The 26,122-nt window shown below is 43.5% G+C and overlaps 1 protein-coding gene across 3 annotated transcripts in view; it reads right to left on the reverse strand.

The window, feature by feature from the left end:
* The window catches only part of LOC101529495 (Scm polycomb group protein like 2), a 49,061-nt gene extending 40,694 nt beyond the window's left edge, over positions 1-8,367 (reverse strand). Inside the window, exon 1 of one of the 3 annotated variants that reach the window (XM_058658798.1) lies at positions 8,288-8,367. The gene's annotated coding sequence lies outside the window, so the exon portion shown is untranslated. The remainder of the gene's footprint in view (positions 1-8,287) is intronic. The other 2 variants (XM_058658800.1, XM_058658801.1) reach the window with 2 other exon arrangements.
* Between the last annotated feature and the right edge of the window lie 17,755 nt (positions 8,368-26,122).

Consider the following 26,122-nt stretch of genomic DNA (forward strand, 5'->3'; position numbering starts at 1 on the left):
ATCCGGTCCCACTTGTTGGTGCAGGAGCCCAAACATTTGTGCCATATTCTGCTGTTTTAGCCAGGCCATTAGCAGGGAGCTGGATCGTTCGTGGAGCAGGCAGGACATGAACTGGTTAGGATGCAGGTGTGGTATCTGCCATGTCACAAAACCAGCCCCCATAACAGAATTGTTAACCTCAGCTGGTAGCCACTGTTCCAACAGGTTGAGTGACTTCTGCAACTCTGGAAAGTATAGAAATAAGTAAATTGAAAACTGATTTAATGTTTTCCTGTTGATTCAAGGGCACAGAATGGCACTGGTTTAATGACAAGCATACAGATCAACTGAAAAACATACATGCTCAACAGATTTTCAACCAAAGTACCAAGCTAGTTTAGAGAAAGAATGGCACCATGGCATAGAGGCTAAGCTTCAGCTTGCATCAATAACATCCCATACGGGCACCAGTTTGAGCACCAGCTGCTCCACTTCCAATCCAGCTCCCTGATCATGGCCTGGGAAAGCAGCAGAGAATGGCCAATGCCTTGGATCCCTTCAACCAACTGAGAGACCTGGAAGACTCCTGGTTCCTAGCTTCAGATAGGCCCAACCCTGGCCATTTTGGGAGTGAAGCAGCAAATGGAAGATAGATAGATAGATAGATAGATAGATAGATAGATAGATAGATAGATATCTCCCTCTCTCAATAACTGCCTTTCAAATAAAAATAATATAGGGCCTAGTGTAATAACCTACTGGCTTAAGTGCTCACCTTCCATGTGTGAGGATCCCATATAGGTACCGGTTCTAATCCCAGCAGCTCCACTTCCCATCCAGCTCCCTGCCTGTGGCCTGAGAAAGCAGTGGAGGATGGCCCAAAGCCTTGGGACCCTGCACCCGTGTGGGAGACCTGCAAGAGGCTCCGGGCTCCTAGCTTCACATTGACTCAGCTCCAGCCACTGCAGCCACTTGGGGAGTAAATCAGTGAATGGAAGATCTTCCTGTCTCTCCTCTCTGTAAATCTGACTTTTCAATAAAAATAAATCTTTAAAAATAAAATTAAAATATTAATTCCATAATGATGTAAATTTTTGCTGATGGTATGTTGGAGCTTTCAATTGACTGGGATGATGCTCTGCTGGCTCTGTCTTCAGACCAGAGAGGGTATACCTAAGAAGCCGTTGAACTTGACGGGACAATAAGATGCTGGACTCTATGTTTGGTATACGCTTGCGATGGGGAAATCTCAACTGAACTTGAGCTGTGGTTATGCAACAAGGTGGAGGAATCCACCATGGTGGGAGGGTTTAGGGAGGGGTGGGGAGAACCCAAGTATCTATGTAATTGTGTCACATAATACAATGTAATTACTGAAGTTAAACAATAAATAATTAAAAAAAAAAATAAAAATAAAAAAAAAATAATAAAATTAAAATAATAAAAATAAAATAAATATTTTAAAAAGTACTTTGAACTTATACCTAAATGCAAAAACATTTGTATAAATCAAATACACTTCAGCTCTAAACTTTTCTTTGACAAACAGAAGCTCTGTCTTTTAACTATGATGTTTTCATAAATGTTTATTATCTTAGGACCAAAAAAAAGTATATATCTTCATTATACAGCTACCTTGTTAGATATGAGTTATCATGTTAAGATTTTTCATGTCTACTCAATTCACACAAGTGAATAATCAATGTCTGATTTTCTAACATAGCTACAAAACTAATCAGAAAAAAAAATAACCTGCAATGTTGCAATTACATTTAAATAGGATCCCAGGACAGGTATTTGGCCTCGGGTTAAGATGCCAGTCAGGAATTAATTGACGTGGTCCATAACATTATAAATTGTTATTGATGTTATGTTGGGGCTTTTAATTGATTGGGATGATATTCTGTCAGCTCTACCTTCAGACCAGAGATGGTCTCCCCAAGAATCCGTTGAATTTATCTGGACAATAAGATGCTGGACTCTATGCTTGCAATGAAAGAATCCTGAATTTGAACTGTAATACTGCAACAAGGTGGAGGAATCCACCATGGGGGGAGGGTATGGGGAAGGGTTGGAGGAATCCCAGAGCCTATGAAACTGTGTCACATAATGCAACGTAATTAATAGTAAGAAAGAAAGAAAGAAAGAAAGAAAGAAAGAAAGAAAGAAAGAAAGAAAGAAAGAAAGAAAGAAAGAAAGAAAGAAAGATAGATGTCAGTCAGGATGTCCTCACTCTGATTCAGAGGACCTGGGTTTGATTCTGGGCTCTGCTCCTGGATTCCAGCTTCCTGCAACTTTGTGTCCTAGGAGGCAGCAGGTAATGGTTTGAGTACTTGGGTCTTTACTCTGCCCACAGGACAGCCTAGATTAAACCAATGCAGGTTCCTGGGGTTGGGCTTGGCCCAGCCGTGGCTACTGCAGGCATTTGAGGAAGTGATCCAACACAGGGAAGAACTCTCTCTGCCTCCCCTCTCAAATAAAATTTTAAAACAATTTTAAAATAATAGGGGCCAGCACTATGGCATAGAAGGTTCAAGTAATTGCTTGTAATACTGCCATTCCATGTCAGAGTGCTGGTCTGAATCCTGGCTGCTCTGCTTCTGCTGGTCTAGCTTCCTGCTAATGCACCTGGGAAAACAGCGGATGATGTCCCAAGCACTTGGGTCCCAATCACCTTCATGGGAGACTGAAACAACGCCCTTAGTTCCTGAGGAATAAATTAGCAGATGGAAGCTCTCTCTGACATTTTCATTTTCCAATAAATAAATCTCTACAAAAAAATTAAAAATAGCAATAGGACTCATCTCTGAATTGCAACTAATATTAATAAAGAACATTTTGGTAGCAAGGATTTATCAAATCAAGCCTTCTGGAGGAAATGAAGATGTGTAGAAAAATGACTTTAATTATACCTTAATAAAGTCTACCTCAATAAATGAGAAATTAATCTCTCTCTATGCCAAAACAAATGCAATAAGACAACTATTTTCAAGGATTTTCAAGTTATCTAAAAATTATAACCTACAAGTTAAAATAATCACTTGCAATCTTTAAGTGGTTTATGTGAAAGCGCTGTCTGTATTTTTAAAAAAAGTCAGAAAAAGAGATAAATGAAAGACAAGTAAAAGGTTGCCAAAATCCCAGTTTACAATTATAAATTCCTAAGGTTTTAAAGCGCAGCCACAGGCTAATTGCCCAAAGACCTGCTGCCATGGACATTTGTGGAAGACTGCAGTTAATGGCAGGGCATGTCAATTTACTACAGGCAGCTCATGGTGAGACATTATGACAAAAGAACTGGATCAAGTTACAACCTGTTCCTATTCTCACCAGAGTCTAGATTTATGGTTTCTAACACCAGTCCTACAAGAAATAATGGAAATGATGACAACAACAATTCCCTTGAGACAACAGACTGCAGAAAAGCAAGCAATAAACCACAATCTAAAGTGACCAGAAAACTAAACATCCCTAACAATACTTCAAACATGAGGCAGGTGTCAGCAAATTATTCATTTAAATACTTCTACAACTTCTCACAAACTCAACACCAAAACAAAATCTCAAATTAGAGTTTGTAAGGAAATCTAAAACCAAAGAGCATATAAATGTACTTCTTGTTAATATCTCAATTCTTCTAATGACCAAAACATTTTCATTTGAACAGATTAATGAAACTCTACAAAGTTAGCTGGAAATTAAATAAAACTGGTTACATTCCTCTTCAAATAACTTCAAAATAAGCATGATTTTTTCTCAAAATAAGCATGTTTTCAAAAAAAAAAAAAAAGACAGCAGTTTCACAGCAAAGGGCATCTCCCTCAGAGAGGGAAATGAACCAAAGAAACACACTTGATTCAATGTTTAATTTCAAAATAAATAATCAAAATCTTAAACCAGCTACAACTAATGAAAGACAGGAAAAGTAACCTAATGTTAACAGAAAACAAGGATTTTTGTCAATATGCATGCTTTAAAAACTATGAGCTGTCTACAAGGTCCATGACAAGTAAGTGTTAACTGTCTATGTTTGGAGTTCAGCACTGGATTTACATCCTTACTGAGAAACAGAGGCTGGGAAAAATCAAATGTGCTTCCTAAAGACTAGCAGCGAAGAGGACCCACCAACTTTTCCCTGAGGAAATAAACTATCCTCAGCATGTGCCCTAAAATTGCAATATATCTGTCCCTTCTAAAGTTTACAATGGCATGTTAGCACAGAAGATGGGCACTTTCTTTCCGCTCTTCCTACAATTTGCTCCTATAAACTTAGAAAGGGGCAGAGCCACAGCCATAAATGCAGGTCACAAGTTGCAGGTAGTCAAATGCTCTGCACGTTCAAATGTTTCCTACTTCTTCACTAATACAAAGACTCAGCAAGCTTACCCTGCATTTCCTTTTTTTTTTCTTTTTAACTCTTTAAATAATTCTTCTAGCTTAGGAAAAAAGATCGTGAAATTAAAATGAACAGCACCATCATCTATATTACTGTTAGAACCTCAAATCTTTCACTTCTCACACAATAAGATATCCCATCCATTATGTCAAAACCTTCCCATTATTGGGTCAAAAAGTAAAATAAATGGTTTAGACACTTATGTTCAATAGAAACCAGTTAACATAAAAACGTTGGGTCCTAACATTTGTATTAGACACATAAGCAAGAAACAACCACAAAAGCCTTATTCATGAAAATTGAAAACAAAAGCTCACTTCAAATCATAAATGATTTCTGAAATTTTTGCAAGTTACTCCACTTTAAGAACTACCCCCTTTGCTATTATATGAGACATTGCCATAGTCTCATTTAACAGTAAATAATAAAGGTATTTTCTCTGCTTTGAGCAACCAAAGCCCAAGATGGTTAGAGACTGAAAAACATACATATCACTAAGTTATACTAGTATTGTACTATGGTATAAATGAATTCTACCATTTTAGCCTAAGATGAAAACAGCATGTTCTTTCATCTATTCATATTTCCTAGATGACAAAGGAATCATGAATACTAAGGTTCCAACGCAGGGAAATGCAAACTCTTTCTTAAAATCACCAATATTCACAATTTTTTAAATGTATAGGTTTTCAGTTATTGAAAGCAGCAATCACATCAAGTTCCAAGACACTATGTAGTAATTCTCAAGTATTAATAATAATACTCAGGGGTACCTGATTTGCTCATTCCAAACCACAAAACATCTCTTAGCAACGTCAGATCAATCTCCAAACCACAACTCAGGGTTCTAACATGGACAGCAGGCAGGGCTCACTTTGGCTGTGACATATCCTTAAAAACAAGAATATGACTATCTGGAGACTCCAAGAGTCTCAGAGAAGAGAGCTAAGAGAGAGAGAACCTTAGAGTTCCTTCCACAGCTGGCATCAAGGAAAAAACTGCAGCAGACAGGGTAAGCCGGCATCAACAGACTAGAGGTGACTAATCAAACAGCAAAAGATCCCTTGCATCCACCAGAGCTCCAGTTACTGAAAGTGCAATAGCCATTTCTATGAACCCAAAGAGGGGCAGCATATCTTCAACTGCAATTTCCCTCTCCCACCAGCCCCTCTCAAGAATTCTACCTAAAAGTGAGATTTGGATCTTCCTTAAATTGAGCATGGGGCTACATCATTTTCATCTTAAAAATCTTGTATTTACTCAGCCTTTTGCAGGCACTTTCCCATCATCAATTATTTCTCAGCGAGACAGCAAAGGATTACCCTGACCAATCCACTGATGCGGAAACAACACTAGCAGCAAGGAGAACGGGCAGGAGGGGGCGATAGGAAGCATCTGGGAGGCAGGCAGCTAAAAAGAAACGGGAGTCACATCTAGCTCACAGCTAACCAGAATACCCCTTATTTGTTAGTTTTGAGATTTCCGAAACCTATTTTAAGATAACCTGCATTAAAATCAATAAAATCTAGGTACAGCCTCAACTACTTAGTCATAGAAGTGAAGTTGCTTAGCATTTAAAAACAATCTGCAGAGCACATAATGATTTGAATGTATAGCACTAACTCACAATCACTCAAGCCTAACCAGAGCATTATTTACTTAACCAGGGAAATAAACTCTCATAAAAATGTAGAGCTTTATATAATAACAAAAAAGTCACAAACTTACTACCACATAAATTAGAAATAATTCAGCTGTATCAACAAATTTCTTTACAGAACTGATAAAAGTGCTGACTCTTGGATTTGACCTTCAGATAAAAGGAATATTTGCATTGCATTCATATTGATCTTCTTAGCCATAACCTTGTAATTTTTAGGAATAAACAACTGGTTGGAAGCCTTAACTACCTCCAGAAAGCAGCACACACAGCAGGCTCTGAATAAATGCACATTTAGCTGACCTGCACACTAAAGGCAGCAAAAGTGGTTTAAAAAGATGTTTGACCAAATAAATCAAAGACTGACCAAATGCTTCATGAGAAAAAAACCACTAGTGCCTCTTCAAGACTAAATCCAACATTCTTTGGACACATGGTGACATCATTAACCTGTACAAATCCTCACGCATAATGCATATAGTCACATTAATTCTTTTTTCAAACTATCAATTTCAAAACAAATCGGTTTGTCTAGGATAAGTAGGTACACACTTATAAGAAGCTTATAAGGTTGCATAAACATATTAAGTTTATTCAAAAGTTTCAGTCACCTTAAATAGTATTTTTTTAATTAGAAGGTTTAATTATAAGGTTTTAATTAGATAAAACTAGAGTAGAATAAATGCCAGGCAGCAGGTGAACACTCATAAGGTCACTCCTTTCTCAAAACCTCAATTTGACTAATTTCCAAAAAGTTTATTTTCACATTCCTCCATTCAAATATACAAAACCACAAATAATCTGGAAGAACATTTACTAGTCCTTACTGGATAATTAAGAAAAGCAATAGCAAGGAAGGCCAAAATATCATTGTTGTAACATATTCTCAAGCAATTACTTTAAAGAATTAAATCGGTATCTATGAACGATTGTTGCAACACAAATATTCAACCCGGGAAGGTATGCTCCATAAATGCGTACATGCTACAATATCCTTCTCTCAAAGCAGGAATGGGAACAGCTCTGGAGGCATTAAAAATGCAGCAGCTTCTCAGAAACTTTGTAACTCATACGTCATAAGCAAGACACTTAAGGCCCCTGCTTCACCTTCCCCGTACCAACCATCCACATTGTAGAGACACTCTAAAATCACCCTACAAGTAAATCATAAACGCTGATTCTTCCAAGCACGGGCAAACTTTATACTGTAATCACACTTGGTAATGTATTACAAATATCTAACAACCTTAAAAAAGAAAAAAAAAAGAAGAAAAAGAAACCAACAGTGTTAAACGGGAACCTGTGAGTATCAACGCCATGCAAAACATCTGGGGGAAGGGGGCGGAGCGGGAATTACAGTTCAGCCATTAAATCTACCTAAACTTCAGAGCGCAAAATCGATCAAATTCGCCTGGATCAGCTGGGCCTCTGGCTCTTCCCACTTGGACGGCGCATCCAGGTGGAAGAAGCGAGAAGGGCACAAAACCATCCCGGAATGCTTCTAACTTAAAGCAGTAGTAGTCCCTAGCCACAAGGAGCTAGCTGAACGGCCATCGCACCACTCTTTTCCCTGCCGTCTCTGGACCCGCCGAGCCCTCCCCTGCGCTTCACCCCAGTGTGAACCAGCAGCGACCCCCCCCCAGCCGGGAGCCCCCATGACATAGAGTTGGCACCGGGACCCAAGAGCACGCCTCGGGCGCATCTTTCAAGGCGGACAGTTCCTTCCCGAACTCCAAGAGTTCCCTTCCCAAGTTCCCAGACGACGGCCGACCAGTCTCTGCCCAGCCCACGAAAAACCATCCCCGCAAGCCCATTCCTCAAATTCCCTAGCCCCGGTAGGGCTCCACCCACCGCGGAGAGGCTGAAGTGGAGGGCGCTGTCCGCGCTGCGGGAGAGGCGACGGTTGGAAGGCGCAGTCCAACGCCCGGTGACAAGGAGCCCGCGGCCCGACGAAGGGGCTCTGGGGGAGTCCCCAGGAGGAGAGTGATGAAAACAGTTAAGGGGAGTCTGAGAACGGCGCTAAGTTAGGCAGGAGAGCGCTCGCCCCGGGGATGAGGCCGCCTGGGATGGACAATCAGAGTAAAGAAGCAAAGTAAGACCAGAAGCGAGCAGGACAGTGAGGGGGCGTTCCGCGAATGGGACACGCCACCGAGGGCTCCCTCGCCGCACGCCCGCCCGACGGACAATGGTCACGGCTCGGCCGCCACACCTTCGCCTCTCCGCTCTTCACAGGGCCCGAAGTCACCACCTACCCTGGTACCCCTCGGCGCCAGCAGCGAAACTGGTCACAGCAGTCCCGCGAACCGGCAGCGAGCTTCACACCGCCACCGCCACCGCCGCCGCCACCGCCGCCGCCGCCATTTTTGAGAAGCCGCGCGCGGAGCCGCGCATGCCCCGCAACTGCCACCGCGGCCCCGCCCCCTCCGCGCCGGTCCGCGTGCCGTGCGGTGGCCACGAGTACCCGCTGCTACCGCCGCCGTGTGCAAGCCGGATTCGGAGCCGTTACCGCCAGCGTGCGCGAGCGCAGGCTTGGGCGGCCGGCGGTTGCACTGCGAGACGCAGCAAACCCGATTTAAAAAAAAAAAATAGCTGTTTTCCCTCACCCTCCCTTCCCCAACCAAAGAAAACCAATCACAGCCCCTGCAACCCAGGCCCTGTTGAGTCCCTAAGTGGGACCCCAGGATTCGCGTGAAGTTGCTTCCACTCCTGGAATGTATCCCCACTTACCGAAGGCCCTGGATTGCGCACCACCACCCACCCTGGTCACGCACCCAAAAAAAGTAGGCACTTTTCTTAGGAACTCGAGCAAGCTCAAGAGCGCGGGAGAGGCTACCCGCTCAAAGCCACTCCTACCCCGGCTGCAGCAAAGCCCTTGCAACAGCTTCCTTCCCTCATCTCCCTCCCCTCAATCCTGGGTTTTTGCCACGCATTCCTCTCCCGGCTCCAAGTTCCGGATTCAGACGGTACCCTAATTCCAGGTTTCAACTAACGGGAGCCAGATTAATCCGGAGGAAGAAATCGTGTGCTTACCGACTTGAGAGTTCTCAGTGACATCCCTGAGAGCGATTTCTTGGGGTTCTCTCAGCCTGATCCCCCTCACCCTGGAGCGGATCCCAGGTGAGGTCGAACTTCAAAAGAGCTTAAAACGAACCATGAACCTCCCAGCACAAAATGCAGTGAAACAAAAAGCAGAAATGTGCAGGACTTTCCTGGTGAAGCTGGCTGTACGTAGATTTCAAACCTTGGTTACTCCTGTTTGCAAATTGATGCAGTGTGTTACTTTACCATGCTTTCTCTCACTACAGTTCTTCACAAAGCTGAGCTAAGGTTTTGCATCTATTACATTTGTGTGCCTTTTAACTTACTGCACATAACATGATATACTTCTTTAAAAGATGTGCTTACTTTTTATTGGAAAGTCATATATACAGAGAGAAGGAGAGACAGAAAGAAATGTCTTCCATCTGATTCACTTCCCAAGTGGCTACAACACCCAATGCTGTGCCAATCAGAAGCCAGAAGCCAGGAGCTTCTTCTGGGTCTCCCACACAGGTGCAGGGTCCCAAGGCTTTGGGCCATCCTCAACTGCTTTCCCAGGCTACAAGCAGGGAGCTGGGTGGGAAGCAGGGCTACCAGGATTAGAATTGGCACCCAAATCGGATCCTGGCATGTGCAAGGTGAGAATTTAACTACTAGGCTACCCAGTGTATCACTGGGCCCACATGATACAGATTAGATTTTAGAATTAAATTTTAGAATCTAATTTAGAAATTAACAATCTGGGGCCAACATTATGCATCAGTGAGTTAAGCTGCCACCAGTAACACTGGATTCCCGTTTGCTCAACTTGGGATCCAGCTCCCTAGCAACTCATCAGGAAAGCAGAAAAGCTAGTGGCCCAAATGCCCAGGCTCATGCACCTACTTGGTGCCATTCCAGCCTCGCATCTTTGAGCTGGTCCAGCCCTGTCCATTGCAGTTATTTGGAGAATAAGCCATCTACGGAAGAGCTGTCTCTCACTGTCTCATTGGAGCTCCCTCTTTCCAATAAATATATGTAAATATTTAAAAGGAAGAGAAAAGTCAACAACCCTAACCTAAAAAAAAAATACTGCTGAATATATATTTTTCTATAATATAGACCTAAGTGTTTCTTCTTTTCAACACTTACAGTATTAAAAACCAAAATAAAATGGGTTTATGATATTTAAACATTGATGAATGGTATTAAAAAGTGCTCTAATTGTTTTTAAATCCCTTAAAAATGAAAACACAAGTGTTAATGCAAAATTCAAAGAAACTTTAATGTGAAAGTAGAAATATTAGATCAATGACACACAAATACCAAAGATAGATTTGGTCATATCAATTATAAATGATATAACACCTTGGTGCAAAAATATTCTTAAGGTTGCAAATAGACCTTTAACATAAACAAATAGAAGTGTTTTTTTTTTTAAGATTTATTTATTTTTGGGCCCGGCGGCTTGGTCTAGCGGCTAAAGTCCTCGCCTTGAACGCCCCGGGATCCCATATGGGCGCCGGTTCTAATCCCAGCAGCTCCACTTCCCATCCAGCTCCCTGCTTGTGGCCTGGGAAAGCAGTTGAGGACGGCCCAAAGCTTTGGGACCCTGCACCCGCGTGGGAGACCCGGAACAGGTTCCTGGTTCCCGGCTTCGGATCGGCGTGCATCGGCCCGTTGCGGCTCACTTGGGGAGTGAACCATCGGATGGAAGATCTTCCTCTCTGTCTCTCCTCCTCTGTGTATATCTGGCTGTAATAAAAATGAATAAATCTTTAAAAAAAAAAGATTTATTTATTTTTATTGCAAAGTCAGATATGCAGAGGAAGAGAGAGATCTTCCGTCCAATGATTCACCCCCCAAGTGGCTGCAACCGCTGGAGATGAGCCAACCCAAAGTCAGCAGCCAAGAGCTTCTTCCAGGTCTCCCACCCTGGTGCAGGGTCCCAAGGTTTTGGGCCATCCTCAACTACCTTCCCAAGTCACAAGCAAGGAGCTGGATGGGAAGCAGGTCAGCCAGAATTAGAACTGGTGCCCATATGGGATGCCGGCATGTGCAAGGTGAGGACTACAGCTGCTAGGCTACTGTGCTGAGCCCAGAAACAAATAGAAGTTTAACCCAATCAAACCCTTGGCATTAGGCAACAGCAGAGCTTAAAGGATGGAATTTAATTTTTAAGATTTATTTTCTTTTTATTGGAAAGGAAGATTTTATAGAGAGAAGGAGAGAGAGTTCTCATCTAATGGTTCACTCCCCAGATGGCTCCAGCAGCTAGAGCGGGGTTGCTCTGAAGCTGGGAACCAGTACCTAGATGGGCACAGGATCCCAAGGCTTTGGGCCGTCCTCGACTGCTTTCCCAGGCCACAAGCAGGGAGCAGGATGGGAAGTGGAGCAGCCAGAACATGAACCAGCACCCATATGGGAACCTGGTGCTGCAGGCAGAGGCTTAGCGTGCTCTGTCACCACACAGTCCCAAGATTTACATTTTTTAACAGCCGTTACCTTTCTAATCCTCATACAATGGAAATACTTGAAATTCATCTCTACATCTTATATGCAAAAGCTGTAGTTTATCAATTACACCTTAGTTACGGGTATGTGCCTTTGATTACATGGGAGGAACATTACTCTGATTTCTAAATTGTCTCTCACTGATGATCCATTTGCTTCCCATATTTCTATTTTTAACATGACATGCCTAAAGCCCTTATCCTAAAAAATGTACCTTGCATTATGGATATCAGAACAAGCTCTCAATGACTAGGCTCACCAAAAGGCTTATAGATACTATGTAAAGGTAATCAAGCTACCAATAATAACACTGGCTACTACTTAATGGGCACCTACTCTATACTGACAACCCTGCAAACTTCCAGTATTCACAATGTTCTTTCACAATTGCCCCGAGATAAGTACTCTTAGTCCCATTTTAAAAATGAAGACAATGAATATAGCAACAAAGTAGCGTTTAACTTCTGAACATATATTTGCACATCTTATAACCCTTTCACTCTTATCATTACTCACATGCTTTTATCATTTACTATGTATATAAACTTTCAATAATTATTTTATTTGCCTATACCCTACTGTTCTCCTTTGCCAAAATAAATTTGAGCTGTTCTCCTTTGCCAAAATAAATTTGAGACTGCTTTTCAATAATCCTAATAACACATGTCAGAATGGCACTATTCCTTTTTTTTTTTTTAAGATTTATTTATGGGCCCGGCGGCGTGGCCTAGCGGCTAAAGATGTATTTATTTATACTGGAAAGGCAGATATACAGATAAGAGAGACAGAGAGGAAGATCTTCCGTCTGATGGTTCACTCCCCAGGCAGCTGCAATGGCTGGAGCTGAGCCAATCCGAAGCCAGGAGCCCAGAGCTTCTTCCTGGTCTCCCAGGATGCAGGTTTCCCACGTGGGTGCAGGGTCCCAAGGCTTTGGGCCATCCTAGACCACTTTCCCAGGCCACAGGCAGGGAACTGGATGGAAAGCAGGGCTGTCAGAATTAGAACCGGCACCTATATAGGATCCCAGCATGTACAAGGTGAGGCCTTTAGCCGCTAGGCTATCGTGTCAGGCCATAGAACAGCAATACTTCTTTTACATTATATGGAAGCACCTCACACAAAGTGGGAATTTGGTAAATATTTGTTGCATGAATGAATGAATGTATACCTGCTATTATAATATTCAATTAATTCTGCCTAGAAAACAAGGAAATGCTTTGGAATGGAAAGAGCAAGAACTAAGGCTGGCAAAATCCAAGTTTTCGTTGGTTTCTTTTCCAAACCAACTGTCAGTTTTCTCCTGGCTTGGCCCCAAACCTGTGACCCTACCTGGTCAAAATGCAATATGACTTCCTCCTGTTTCTCCAGTGTATTTGAGACTTCCTCTTGTACCTTTCTTTAGAGTTTAATACTAGTCGAACAGAATGGAAAGAATACAAACCTTTCCTAAATCAATAAGGGTTTTTCAAAATTTATTTTTTATTGGAAAGGCACAGAGAAGGAGAGACAGAAAGATCTTCATAGATAGATAGATAGATAGATAGATAGATAGATAGATAGATAATATCTTCCATTAGCTGGTTCACTCTCCAAATGGCTGCAATGGCTAATGCTGCGCTGATCTGAAGCCAGGAGCTAGGAGCTTCTTTCACATCTCTCACATGGGTGCAGGGTCCCAAGCTTTGGGCCGTCCTCAACTGCTTTCCCTAGCCACAGCCAAGGAGCTGGATGCGAAGTGGAGCAGGATTAGAACCAGTGCCCATATGGAATCCTGGCAGTTGCAAGGAGAGAATTTAGCTACTAGGCTACCGTGCTGGGCCCCCTGCTTGCTTTCTCGATTCCCATGGACAGACTGGGAGGGCAGGTAATCCCTGAATATAGCCCCAATGTGTCTATATTCCTCCCCTCTGTTCACTGCTTGGGTGAATCAGTGAATACGCTAGTATTAAGATGCTTTATATTTATAATTTGTGTACTTTCCAGAGTTAAGCCATCACGCAGGCCCCAAGAAAGCGTTTTCTTAAGTAGAGACTTTAATAGCCATAATATGGAAGCAATATCACTTCAGTGGCAAGCATACACTGGAGAAACTATTAAACTATTTTAATTTACTTATTTGAAATGACAGTGTAAGCTGTTGATACTTTACAACCCATACATCTCTCATCAATATTTAGTAATGAGGTGTGGGTGTTTGGCACAGTGGGTTAAGACTCCGTTTGGGATGATCTCATTCCTTAGCAGAGTGCTTTCTTTGCATCCTAGTACTCCACATTCAAACCTGCTAATGTGCACCCTGGGAGGCAGCAAGTGACAATGCGAGGATGTGAATTCCTGCTTCTTCTTTGGGATACTAGGATGAATTCCCAGGATCCTGACTTCAGCCTGGCCCAGCCTGAGCTATTGTGGACATTCGCGGCGTGAACCAGTGGATGGGAGATCTCTGTCTCTGTCTCTCAAACAAATAAAACATGGATTAATATTTTAAATTTTAGGAATAATTGTTTAATGGAGAACAACAGAAATGTTGAAAGGGCAGAATTCTGAGTGCTTTGTGTTTTAAAGGCTTGGATTCAGAAAAAATGGTCAAGGGGCCAGAACTGTGGCTCTATTGGATAATCCTCCACCTGCAAGCATGAGCTTCCTATATGAGCACCAGTTCATGTCTCATCTACTCTGTTTCCCATCCAGCTCTCTGCTTGTGGCCTGGGAAAGCAGCAGAGGATTACCCAAGTCCTTGGGACCCGGAACCATGTGGGAGACCCAGAAGAAGCTCCAGGCTTCGGGTCAGCTTAGCTCAATGGCCATTTGGGGAATGAACCCGCTCGAGAAGATCTTCCTCTCTATCTCTCCTCTCTGTAAATCTACCTTTCCAATAAAAATAAATGAATCTTTATAAAAAAGGAAAAATTGGCAAAATTCAAAAATTCTTCACAAGTTTTATAGCAGTACTTCTATTTTTTTTTTAAAGATTTATTTCACTTAAAAGTGTTATAAGAGAGAGAAGAGACAAGAGAGAGGTATTCCCTCTGAATTCACTCGACAACTGGCTGCAACAGCCAGAGCTGAGCCTGTCCAAAGCTGGGTGCAGGGTCCCAAGGCTTTGGGCCATCCTCAACTGCTTTCTCAGGTCCTAAACAGGAAGCTGGATGGGAAGTGGAGCAGCTAGAATGCTGGCATCGCAGGCATAAGATTAGCTTGCTATGCCACTGCACCAGCCCCCAACATGCAGATAGGGTTTTATGAGCAGATAGGATTTCTCATGAAAATAATGGAGAAAGCAAGAGAGTGGTGGGACCTGCAGTTAAAGTAGGCTCTCTTTTCTGGGGCTGTGACTGACTCTAAGTGCAGTGGACTCCAAAAGTGAGTGGAAAACAGCCTGATCAGACAGCATAGCACCCCCTCTGTCCCCATCTCACTCTGTGCCAGACCAGTCAACTGAAGCCAGCATCTGACATTGGAATGTGTCTGCATGATAACTGAGCACATTTATTCTTCATGCAGACAGGAAGTGCTAACTGAACCGGTTGCCACAACCAGGTACTGCACTAGATGCCTACAGCCAGTCTGCAGACAAATAAGTGACTTATCCAAGAAACGGATTCCTGGATAAAGTTAGCACATTGCTAGTTGGAACAACTAGGTATTCACTTGCCGAGAAAACAGATTCTAGCATGTTTAGGTAAATGAATAAAAATAGCCCTTCATGGAAAATCCTGCACGCTTTGAATAAAGAAGACAGTGATATTAGGCAAGCAAACATGAGGCTTACACTGAAAACATTTTCCTCCAGTTAAAGAAGTTGTTCAGTTCCTGGCTTGGGGAAATTTCCAAGGAATCCTCCTTCATGCATTCCCAGGAAGTTATCTTCCCAAAACTTGTCTGTAGGCATCCAGACACACAGAATCAGGCAGCCACATGGCTGGGAAAGCTGGCTGCAGGAGGCCCAGACTGCCCGGTGCTCTCCACGGCTCTGGCTTTGCCTCTCCAGTGGCTCCAGTGGCGGGATGGGGCGGGGCTCAGCCCAAGTGTTTGAGGAAAGAAGATGGAAATCTGTGGCTTTGTGGGAGGCTTTGTGGAAAACCACTTTATTGTTATTGTTGTTGTTATTATATAGTGTCAGCTAGGAAAGGGAAAGAGAAATAGAGCAAGCCTAAATCTGCAGACTTGCAAAGCACGCTACATTCAAGGTTAAAGTCCTGAACAATCAGGTTCTTGTCCTGGCAGCACAGTTGCTAGCAGTTTCTACAAGTAACAGGCAAGCACTAAAGCTTCATAAGATGTTTTTGGCAGTGCAGGATGGGCCAACGTTCTGACAGCGATGCGAAAAAATTGACTCCAAATGCCTTTTGGTGTGAACAGCCTTAAGTATTTTAAATCCTTGGTAAATAGAATTGCCAACAATGGCAAATATGTTTTGCCTTCTCTGAATTAGACAGTCAGGATTATTTTGGGGATGAATTTTTTTTGAATAGACGAAGTAGCCCATTTCCCTTTATTAAATGTTCATGACTTTGGAAAACTTAGCAAATGAGAAACAAACTTTAGAAGCCAAATCAAGAAGCTGAGGTAAATAAAAATTTCCTAGAAAGCATATTATAGACAAATGCCTCTGTGGAGGCGCCCAGCCGTCACGTTCACACGCAGCTTTTAGTATACGACAATGCTGCTCATTTCCAAATCAAAGGTTTGAGAAATCAGCATGATGACCTACTAGCTTGAAATGGTTCTACAGTGCTTTCAGCAAGTCATCAAGAAAGATGCTCTAAATGCGGTTTTCAATGTTAGCCATTAGCCACATGAGACTATTTGAATTTACATGCAAATTACCTGAAAGGAAATATTAAAATTCTAGTCCCTCCATCATGCAAGCTTCATTTCAAGTGCATCAAAACTACATGTGGCTGGGCTTGGCAGCGTGGCCTAGTGGCTAAGGCCCTCGCCTTGATCCCGTATGGCCGCTGGTTCTAATCCCGGCAGCTCCACTTCCTCTCTGTCTCTCCTCCTCTCAGTATATCTGACTTTGTAATAAAAATAAAATAAATCTTTAAAAAAAAAAAAAACTACATGTGGCTTTGACTGCCATACCAGGTAGTGTAAACCATTTCCATCTCAAAGAAATTTCTACTGTACTGGATTGTCTCAAATCCTTGTTACTCAAAAGGTGGATAAGCAGCTTCGGCATCATCTGGAAACTTGTTAGAAATGGAGCTGTTAGGCCCTGCATCAAACCTACTAAATCAGACTCTGTATTTGTGCAACCCGCCCGCACTATCTGTGTGCATATTAAAGTTTGAGAGGCAGGGGTCTAAATGAGTGTTTGCTAATCTGGCATGACCATGGAAACATCTCACAAGTAGAGGCTAAGTACCACTTGGGACACCTGCATCCTGACTCCTGCTCCCTGTCGAGGCACACCCTGGGTCCCTGTAATCACGTGGGAGACCTGGTCCCTGGCCTTGGCCCTGCATTTGGGAAAGTAAATCATAGCATAGGGGACTCTCAGTTTCACTCAGTTTCTCTCAAATAAGTGAAAGCTGAAATAAATTATTTTAAATAAATCAATAAAAGCAATCACCTAGCATCCTCATTACTCATGCAGTATCCAGTGGTAAACCTATCAAATTTGATTCTGTAATTCAGGAACTTGGGTACCAGTACTTAACACATACTTAACACAGACTCCAGATTCTTGCTACTGTGATAGCTGATACTTAACACAAAACAAAACACCCAGGGTTCTGATGGGCAGCCAAGATTAAGAACCACCGCCGTAATTGATACTAATCTCAAACTACTTCTAGTATTAAATATGGATACCAAGATTGTTAAGCAAAGACAAAATAAAATGGCAATAAAAATAAATCTAACAATCTAGGCAGGTAAGACACACAGTTAAGATTCCCTCACTCTTCTGGTGGGGCTCAGATCACAGCACCTGGGCCCCTGTGCCCACCTGCCTGCAAGGTGAGTGCCGGGTTCATGAGCCCTGGGGGTGGTGAATCCAGAGAGACTCGGGTCAACTGGCCCAGCTCTCTTGGTCTGTCTGTGAAGTGGGTGCTAGATTCATGAGCCCCAGGGGCAGGGGATCCAGTGGGGCTCAGGTAGACTGGCCCAGGTCCTTTGACTTGCCTGCAAGAATATGCTCTCCTCAGTGAAAAAAAAAATGGAGCAATGGACACAGACCTTGATGCACATGGAGACTATGGCAGCCCATTTGATAGCATAGCAGAAGGAGAACAGAGCAAATTGGATGAGCACCCCAGCCAAATGATGACAGTAAAAACCTGGATTAATGGAGACTTGAGGTTGACCCTGTCAGCCAATGGACAGTGGGAGGGTTGTATCATCCTTGGATCAGCAAAATCGACAGCATGTCAGAACTATCCAAATCACTAGGGCAGAACCCTCAGAACATGCACACACCGGGACCCTGGGTGGGTACTGGGTGATGGTTCCCCATCCCTGGGTAGTGGGACATTTGGGAGGCTGGGTGTGGCTCCCTCCTTTATCTCTTCCCTTCCCCCCCAAAACAAGAAGAAATAACAAATTTGGAAATAATGATTTTACCCATTTATCCCTAACCTTCAATCCTTTTAATCCTGATCAGCTATGTAACTACCATGAAGAAAATCAATGAGGAAATGTTAATTCTCTAAAATGAGTAAGCATAAATTAGATAATTATTTCCCTTTTAAATATTAGTAAAACTCACGAACATATCTTTGCTAGTTTTTGGTTTTAAAAAAATAGCTCCCCTCACTCTATTCCACAAGCTGAAACAAAAAGTATGAATCTAAGTTGTTCACTGAGTCTTTTCCCAATGTTTATATTATATAATCAGACATAGTAACTGCGTAAGTTATTTTGTTGTGTTTTCTCTGTTGTTAATGTCTTGGCTTTCTGGATAAATTGATTTGTTCCTTAAGGATGAGAATGAGGTTTCCTAATTCTCTTTTTTTTTTCAAAGATTTATTATTATTGGAAAGCTGGATATACAGAGAGGAGGAGAGACAGAGAGGAAGATCTTCCATCCGATGTTTCACTCCCCAAGTGAGCCGAAACGGGCCGGTGCACGCCGATCCGATGCCAGGAACCAGGAACCTCCTCCGGGTCTCCCACACAGGTGCAGGGTCCCAAAGCTTTGGGCCGTCCTCGACTGCTTTCCCAGGCCACAAGCAGGGAGCTGGATGGGAAGTGGAGCTGCCGGGATTAGAACCGACGCCCATATGGGATCCCGGGGCTTTCAAGGCGAGGACTTTAGCCGCTAGGCCACGCCGCCGGGCCCTCCTAATTTTCTTTTTAAAATATTTCTTTGGTTAACTGGAAAAGCAGATTTTATAGAGAGGAGAAACAGAGAGATCTTTCATTCACTGGTTCACTCACTCCCCAAACAGCTGCCAACAGCTGGAGTTGAGCTTATCTGAAGCCAGGAGCCATGAGTTGCCTCCAGGTCTCCCACGTGGGTGCAGGAGTCCAAAGACTTAAGCCATTCTCTGCTACCTTCCGAGGCTACAAGCAAGGGAGCTGGATCAGAACTGGAGCAGCCTGGAAATGGATCAGTTCCCATATGGGACACTGGCACTGCAAGGTGGAGGACTAGCCTACTGCCCTGCTGCACCACTGAACCAACCCCAAGGTTTTCTAACTTTTTAAAAAGGGTTTATCCATTTTTTTATTGGAAATGTAGATTTATACAGAGAAGGAGAGACAGAAAGGTCTTCCCTCCACCGGTTCACTCTCCAACTAGCTGCAATGACCAGAGCCAGGCTGATCCGAAGCCAGGAGCCAGGATGGATGGATGGAAGGATGGATAACAGGTAAAGAGAGAAACACCGTGGTAGAAGAGGGAAATAGGGAGAGGGACTAGTTAAATAGGTAGATAAGCAGAGAGACAGCAACAGAGTGGGTAAAAAGGATCACAAATGAACCAGTAAGAGTATTCATGAATCAAGGATTATAATTGTCCAAATCCATGTATCTAAGTTCCATTAAAAGTACCTCTTACATGTCAAAGATTCTGTAAAGTGAAAAAATAAGAAACCACATATTCAGCATGAACTCTTGGACATGTTTCTGGGAAAGTGTGCACGTGTTATGTGCATGCCAGTGGAACAGAATCAAATTTCAAATGTTTTAGTGAACCTTGTTTTTCTGCTGGCTTTGCTTTTAATGACAGCACTATAATAAATCCTTCTGTAAGGTAAATAATCACTGCTTCGTGCATGTAATTGTCTCTTAATCTACTTATTTAGAGTGTTGCTCTTGTCAGCTACCCTCTGACCTCTTTGTCTAGATAATAAATGTCTTTTTTTTTTAAAGATTTATTTTATTTTCATTACAAAGTCAGATATACTGAGAGGAGGAGAGATAGAGAGGAAGTGGAGCTGCCGGGATTAGAACCAGCGGCCATATGGGATCAAGGCGAGGACCTTAGCCACTAGGCCACGCTGCCAAGCCCAATAATAAATGTCTTTTCGACATATATAGAGAGGGTACTTCTCTTGTGGTCTAGGTTTTGACTCAATGTTTTTTTTCCTAGGTTCTCGCCTCTTAAAAAACATTTTAAGCACAAGCACTGACATGACTTGAACAAGTGGTAAGGTTTATTCTGAGGGTGAGGAATACAGGCATACATAGGCCGTGTTCAGGAAGAGTGAGCCTGGAAGCGAAAGAGCAAAGGAGAGCGATTCCTACCTCTGTCCTTGCAGTCTGTCCACAGGAAGCAAGAGAGCAAGAGGGTACCCGAAAGGCCAAGAGCCAGAGTGCACGAGCTGAAGTGGTAGCAAGGAAGCACTCAAACCACAGAGCAAGTCCCTCCCCAGCATAGGCATTTACAGGGGCTTGAGAGGAAAACTGTTACTCAACAATGCAACACCACCCCTCTGAGGTCCCAGGTAATGACGGGTACATGTCCTTTGACACACAGATGGACAATAAGTATTACACAGGTAGGGGAGGTATGGTTGCTGAACTCATGACCCTCAACCCAACTGCCCAAGACTCATATCACTTCAACAAACTCATGGAAAGAGGGAATTAAAATGTTAGTATCCTTTGGGTGCAAAACAAATTAAAATTCATGCATAGTTTTTCATCATATGCCTTTTGCATGAACTTTTTGAAGGCATCATATCTCCGATTGTTCTCCAATGTTGTGCACCTAAGTTCCAACCACCACACCCCCATTCTTTACTGTTTCACTCTGAAAATCTAGGCCTAATAGCCTCACTCACATTTTTATCTGACACTTGTGCTGAATTAGGATAGCAGGTGAACAAGATAAAGCCTAGGCCCCAGGAATTTTGCAGAGCAGAGCAAGAGATGACACACATACAGCAGAAATAATTACCAAAGACAGGGCCCAGCACAATGGCTCAGTGGCTAAATCCTCCCTTGTATGTGCCAGGATCCTATATGGGTGCCAGTTCGTGTCCCAGTTGCTCCACTTCCCATCCAGCTCCCTGCTTGTGGCCTGGGAAAAGAACAGAGTATGGCCCAAAGCCTTGGGATCCTGCACCCACGTGGGAGACCCGGAAGAGCTCCTGGCTCCTGGCTTCAGATCAGCTCAGCTCTGGCTATTGTGATCACATGGGGAGTGAATCAGTGAACAGAAGATCTTTCTCTCTGTTTCTTCTTCTCTGTGAAAATCTGCCTTTCCAATACAAAAATAAATAAATAAATAAATACATAAATAAACAAACAGAAATTACCAAAGAAAGGAAGGTGGGACAGGAAGGAGGGAAGAATTGGTAACCAGAAGCCAATCTTTGTACTCTACGTTCCTCTACGATACTCTGCTCCCTCCCACTCCTTTACTATTGTGACCTCCTTGACTCAACTGCTCATGGCAGGTCTCCAGACTCCAAATCTTGCCCACACCTGTGAAACCAACACTGCCCTAGGTGGCAGGAGCAGTCTAACCAAGTTAGGGCGCTAAGGTAGGGAGCATCTCTCAGACTCCAGTCGCTTGCAGGCCCACAGAATCAGCCAGCTCACTTTCATCATCATTCAACCCTTCTGTAGGGCCTTAGTCCTTATCTCCGGGATTCTTTTTTTTTTAATTTATTTAGTTATTTATTTGAAAGCCAGAGATAATAGAGAGCTGGGGCAAAGAAAGAGAGAGAACTTCCATCTACCGGTTCACTCCCCAAATGGCTGCAACCGCTAGAGCTGAGCCAATCTGAAGCCAGGAGCTGGGAGCCTGTTCCAGTCTCCCACATGAGTGCAGAGTCCAAAAGACTTCGGTCATCCTCCACTGCTTTCCCAGACCATAAGCAGGAAACTGGATCAGAAGGAGAACAGCCACTGGTGCCCTTACGGTATGCCAGCATTGCAGGCTACTGCTTAACCCGAGACACCATAATGCTGGCCCAAGGTCTGATAATTTTTACACTTTCTTTGGCCTGTTGTTGTTGTGAGAACTAGGGAAACTGTCCACAAATTACAGCAACTAAATGTCACCTTGTCCATCCTTTTTAAAAACAACTTCATAGAGGAATAACTGACATACAAAGAACTGTGCACATTTGATGGATCTGCAATGTACACAAACACCTGTGATAACATCTCATAATTCAGGTAACAGACCTGTCTGGTATGTTATAGGTGAAGCTCTGTGGGTTTTCCTCAGCTTAGCATAGAAATAAAAAGCCAGGAAGCACGTGCATGTGGAAACAGAGTCTTTATTCAAAGCAAAGCGATAAGAAAGCGCTCCTCCACAGAGGGGTAGGGAGTGGGAGTGGAGTTTCTGACTGGGCACTGGTTTCAGGAAAAACAGATGGCCTTTTTTAAGGTTGTTTTCCTTTCTTCTCATAATCATGAACATAGGGAGGGGTAGGGGGGACCTACGTGTCTGGGCTGATAGAGAGGTGTCTTGAATGAGAGTGTTCAAGTGACTATCTTGTCCTGTCCTGGGAGCATGGCCTAGGTCTCCCGAGGTCTGGGAAGAGAAGCAGAAGGGAAACTCCCTTCACCTTGGTTGTCTTGGCAACTCCAAGGTCTTGTTTTGCCCAGCCAACTCATCTGGTATGGGCAGAGTGAACTGTTAGATGGGATTCAGGAAATGGGCAGCCCTTCCTCTTCCAAGGCCCTGGACTGACCTCAAATACAGTAGTAACTATAGGCAACCGGTCATTCTTATTTTTTAAAATATTTATTAGTTTATTTACAATCAGAGCTCCATTCACTGTGCCCCTCATTCCCCAATGCTTGCATCAGCCAGATCTGGCCAGACCAAAGTCAGGAGCCCAGAATGCCATCCAAGATGCCTGCCATGTAAATGGCAGGGACACAACAACTTGAGCCATCACCTGGTATGTATTAGCAGGAAGCTACAATGGTCAGGATGCAGGTGTCCCAATCCAGGGTTCTCCCACTAGGCAAAGGCCCAGCCTATGCCATTCTTTCTGGTGATACTCGCAAATGCTACAGACCTGTCGTCCTTCCAAATGCCAACTTTCTGGAATTCTCGTGACTAACTGCAGATGCTGGCTAGTTCATTCTGGGTCCAGTATGCTGTTTTTGTGACCAATGGTTATTTCCCCTTAGACTTTGAGCCCCCTTGTGTGTCTGGCTGAATCATCTTTCTAGCTTCCCACCGCAAGCTATGTACGAATTAAGGAGGGAGCTGTTCCAGCAATCTCCTCCAAGCTAGCCAAGTTATCATGATCTTGCCCCTACTGAATATTTGGCTGTGACTACAGAGGCCAGAAAAGGTGTTGGTAACATGTTGAAAGAGTTACGTGAGTCAAGCAGAACTTCTTTTCTGGGCAAGAGGGTGCATTTGGGAACGTTTGTATGTGGAGAAGCTCCAAAAGACTTTTTCAGGCAAATCACAAAGGTGAAGAAATTTGAGAAATACAGAGGAAACAGCAAGTCATTCCATTTGGCAGGAGCCAAGAGCAGAGAGCTGAGTGGTTCGGATAAAATACGGTGATTCCCAAGAGCGATCCTGACAACCTCTTAACAGGAGATCATATGCACAGAGCGGGGGGGACCCCAGAGCGAAGCAGGCAGACAGGAGGAGGCTTGTATCATAACCCTGGAGACTCTCGGATCCTCATCAAGGACTATCAGTACAGGCACCAAGGACTACATCCCAACTGCCAAGGAGACCACGGGGAATTGGAGTGCCCTCGTAAGCCAAGAACTCTGAGGTCATCCACTCCATTTCAGATCTCCCACAAGGGATGGAAGATGCCCAGATCCTTCCTCACAGGAGCTAATGTGATCGGAACAATATCCGGGAGCCCTGAGTGGGCCTCAGGAACAGAAGACCAGTAAACCTCCTTCGGGACTCCTTCGGGAGGGGAGCTTTCTCTGATCCTTACTTAGTTCCAATTTTGGACCCCCACCCTCTCTTGCAACGATCATCAGGGTTGCTTTGGTGCCCATCCCACAAAAAAAATTAAAATTAGATTAGATAGACAGAGACCAATAAGGAAAGCTTAGAACTAGACAGGAAACGGTCAGCTTGGACTCACATATACCTTACTAGGCAGGACACAAGGATTAGTTAATCCTCACTTAAGGTATTGAAGATTTCTCTGCACACCCCTCCTAAAACTGCTCTCTGCCTCGATTGTTAACATATACCTAGTTAGAGTTATAAACCAGTTGGGACTATCCTAAAATCCGCCAAGTTCAGTATAAGGTGTATAGCAGCCAGATGTGTATAAACTAAAATTGAAATGTCAATGAAGCAGTCACAGGATGTGGTTAAGAACTTGCATTTTCTAACATATTGATCACTCCATACCATGTCAATTGACTCCATAATGTTGTAAATTGTTGTTGATGAAATGTTGTAGGTTTTCATTAGATGGGATGATATTACACCAGCTCCTCTTTCAGACCAGAGATGGTCTCCCGAAGAGACTGTTGCATTTATGTGGGCAACAATATGCTGGACTCTATGCATGGTACATGCTTGCAATGTAGGAACCATGACTGAATTTGAACTGTACTACTGCAACAATGTGGAGGAATCCACCATGGAGGGAGGGCATGGGGAGAGGTTGGGGGAATCCCAGAGCCTATGAAACAGTGTCATAAAACGAAATTAACAACAACAACAAAAACAAAACCAAAAAACGTTGATTCCATTGCAGAGGGCTTGATTGTTAGGCAAAGAAGTGTGGATGTTATTGCTCAGGAAACTCCTATAAGGTTTCTGAGAAAGACAAGATTAACCATTTGTTTCTCTCTTCGTGGCTTGCTTGGGGATTCCACCATGACACACTATGTGACTTGCAAGCCAATTTTGTGGTGTGCTGAAGTAGAGGAGATAAATTGGAGCCAGTTCACAACTGATATGCTAACGTTCAGTCTTCGAGAAAGACAGTGGTGGAGACAGCAATCTGGAAGGGACGGGTTCACCGGACATTTATAAATGAGGGATAGAAAGCGGTGGGTTGCCAAAATCGGAACTGGGAAACAGGAATGCCCAACCAGTGATTGCAAATTGGTTGTTACCCAGGCAATTGGGGTGATTAGAGAGGAACAAAGGAAGCACTTAGACTTTCTGAGGGTCCCTAAACCCCGCAAGGCTGAGATGCTGACGGTAGAGGAGGAGCTCTATGGAAGCATCTCTGGAGCCGGCAGCCGGCAGCAGCAGTGGCTTGCAAGACGCGGCAGACACAGCAGCGAATCGGAGAAACAAACACGCAAACAGGAAGCCAAAATAACACAGAGAGTCCCCGCCCAAGCCCAGAACGTGGCTGGCACCGTTCACCTCCACTGCTGCAAGGTAGGCGAGCTGAGGGGCGGGTTTGGATCCCGCAGTAGATGTGTTAATGACTAGACACTGCCTTTGTGTGCACTTAAGAGGATGGGAAAAAAACAAACTACATAAGGAATTGTGAGCACAAGGCATTAGCTACCAAAGTCCAAGAAAAGCCCCAATCTACTCCCAAAACGATTGGGGCAAAATGAAGTTAAAAGGTAATGGGGGCGGCACTCACAGGTGTTTAGCTGAGGGAATAAGATGCAGATTGGAGGCGCCGAGTTCCTTCCAGATTCCACCTCCCGGCTCAGCCAGCACCCTGGGAGACAAGAGGTGATGACACAAGACCTTGGGGTCCTGCCACCTGCTAACCACCCAGGTTGCCTTCCTGAAGTGCCCTTTGACTGTCAGGGAATCCCCACAAATAATCCTAGAGCAAGGACTTACATCCAAACACAATCAGGCAAACAATGAAAGAAATGCACCATGCAGAAGAAATATCCCTAATCGACTTTCGATGTTATAATCTGAATAAATGTTGGCATATGTAATAAGCAAATTAAAAAAATTTATTTTCTTTGAAGAAACAAGTAAATTATAAAATATATCCCCTCCAAATGACATAGCAAATAATAGCAAGCCAAAGAGGATCTCTAGAAACGGAAAATATGACAATGGAAATGAAAAACTGAGATTGGACAATGAGTGTACACAGTGAGATTTATTGGATAGGGGCTGACTGTGGCATAGTAGCTAAAGCTGCCACATGGCATCCCATATTGCTTCCAGTTCAAGTCCCAGATGCTCCAGTTTCTTTCTTCCTTCCTTC

Source organism: Ochotona princeps, chromosome X, assembly GCF_030435755.1.
Source record: "Ochotona princeps isolate mOchPri1 chromosome X, mOchPri1.hap1, whole genome shotgun sequence".
NCBI classification, from domain to species: Eukaryota; Metazoa; Chordata; class Mammalia; order Lagomorpha; family Ochotonidae; genus Ochotona; species Ochotona princeps.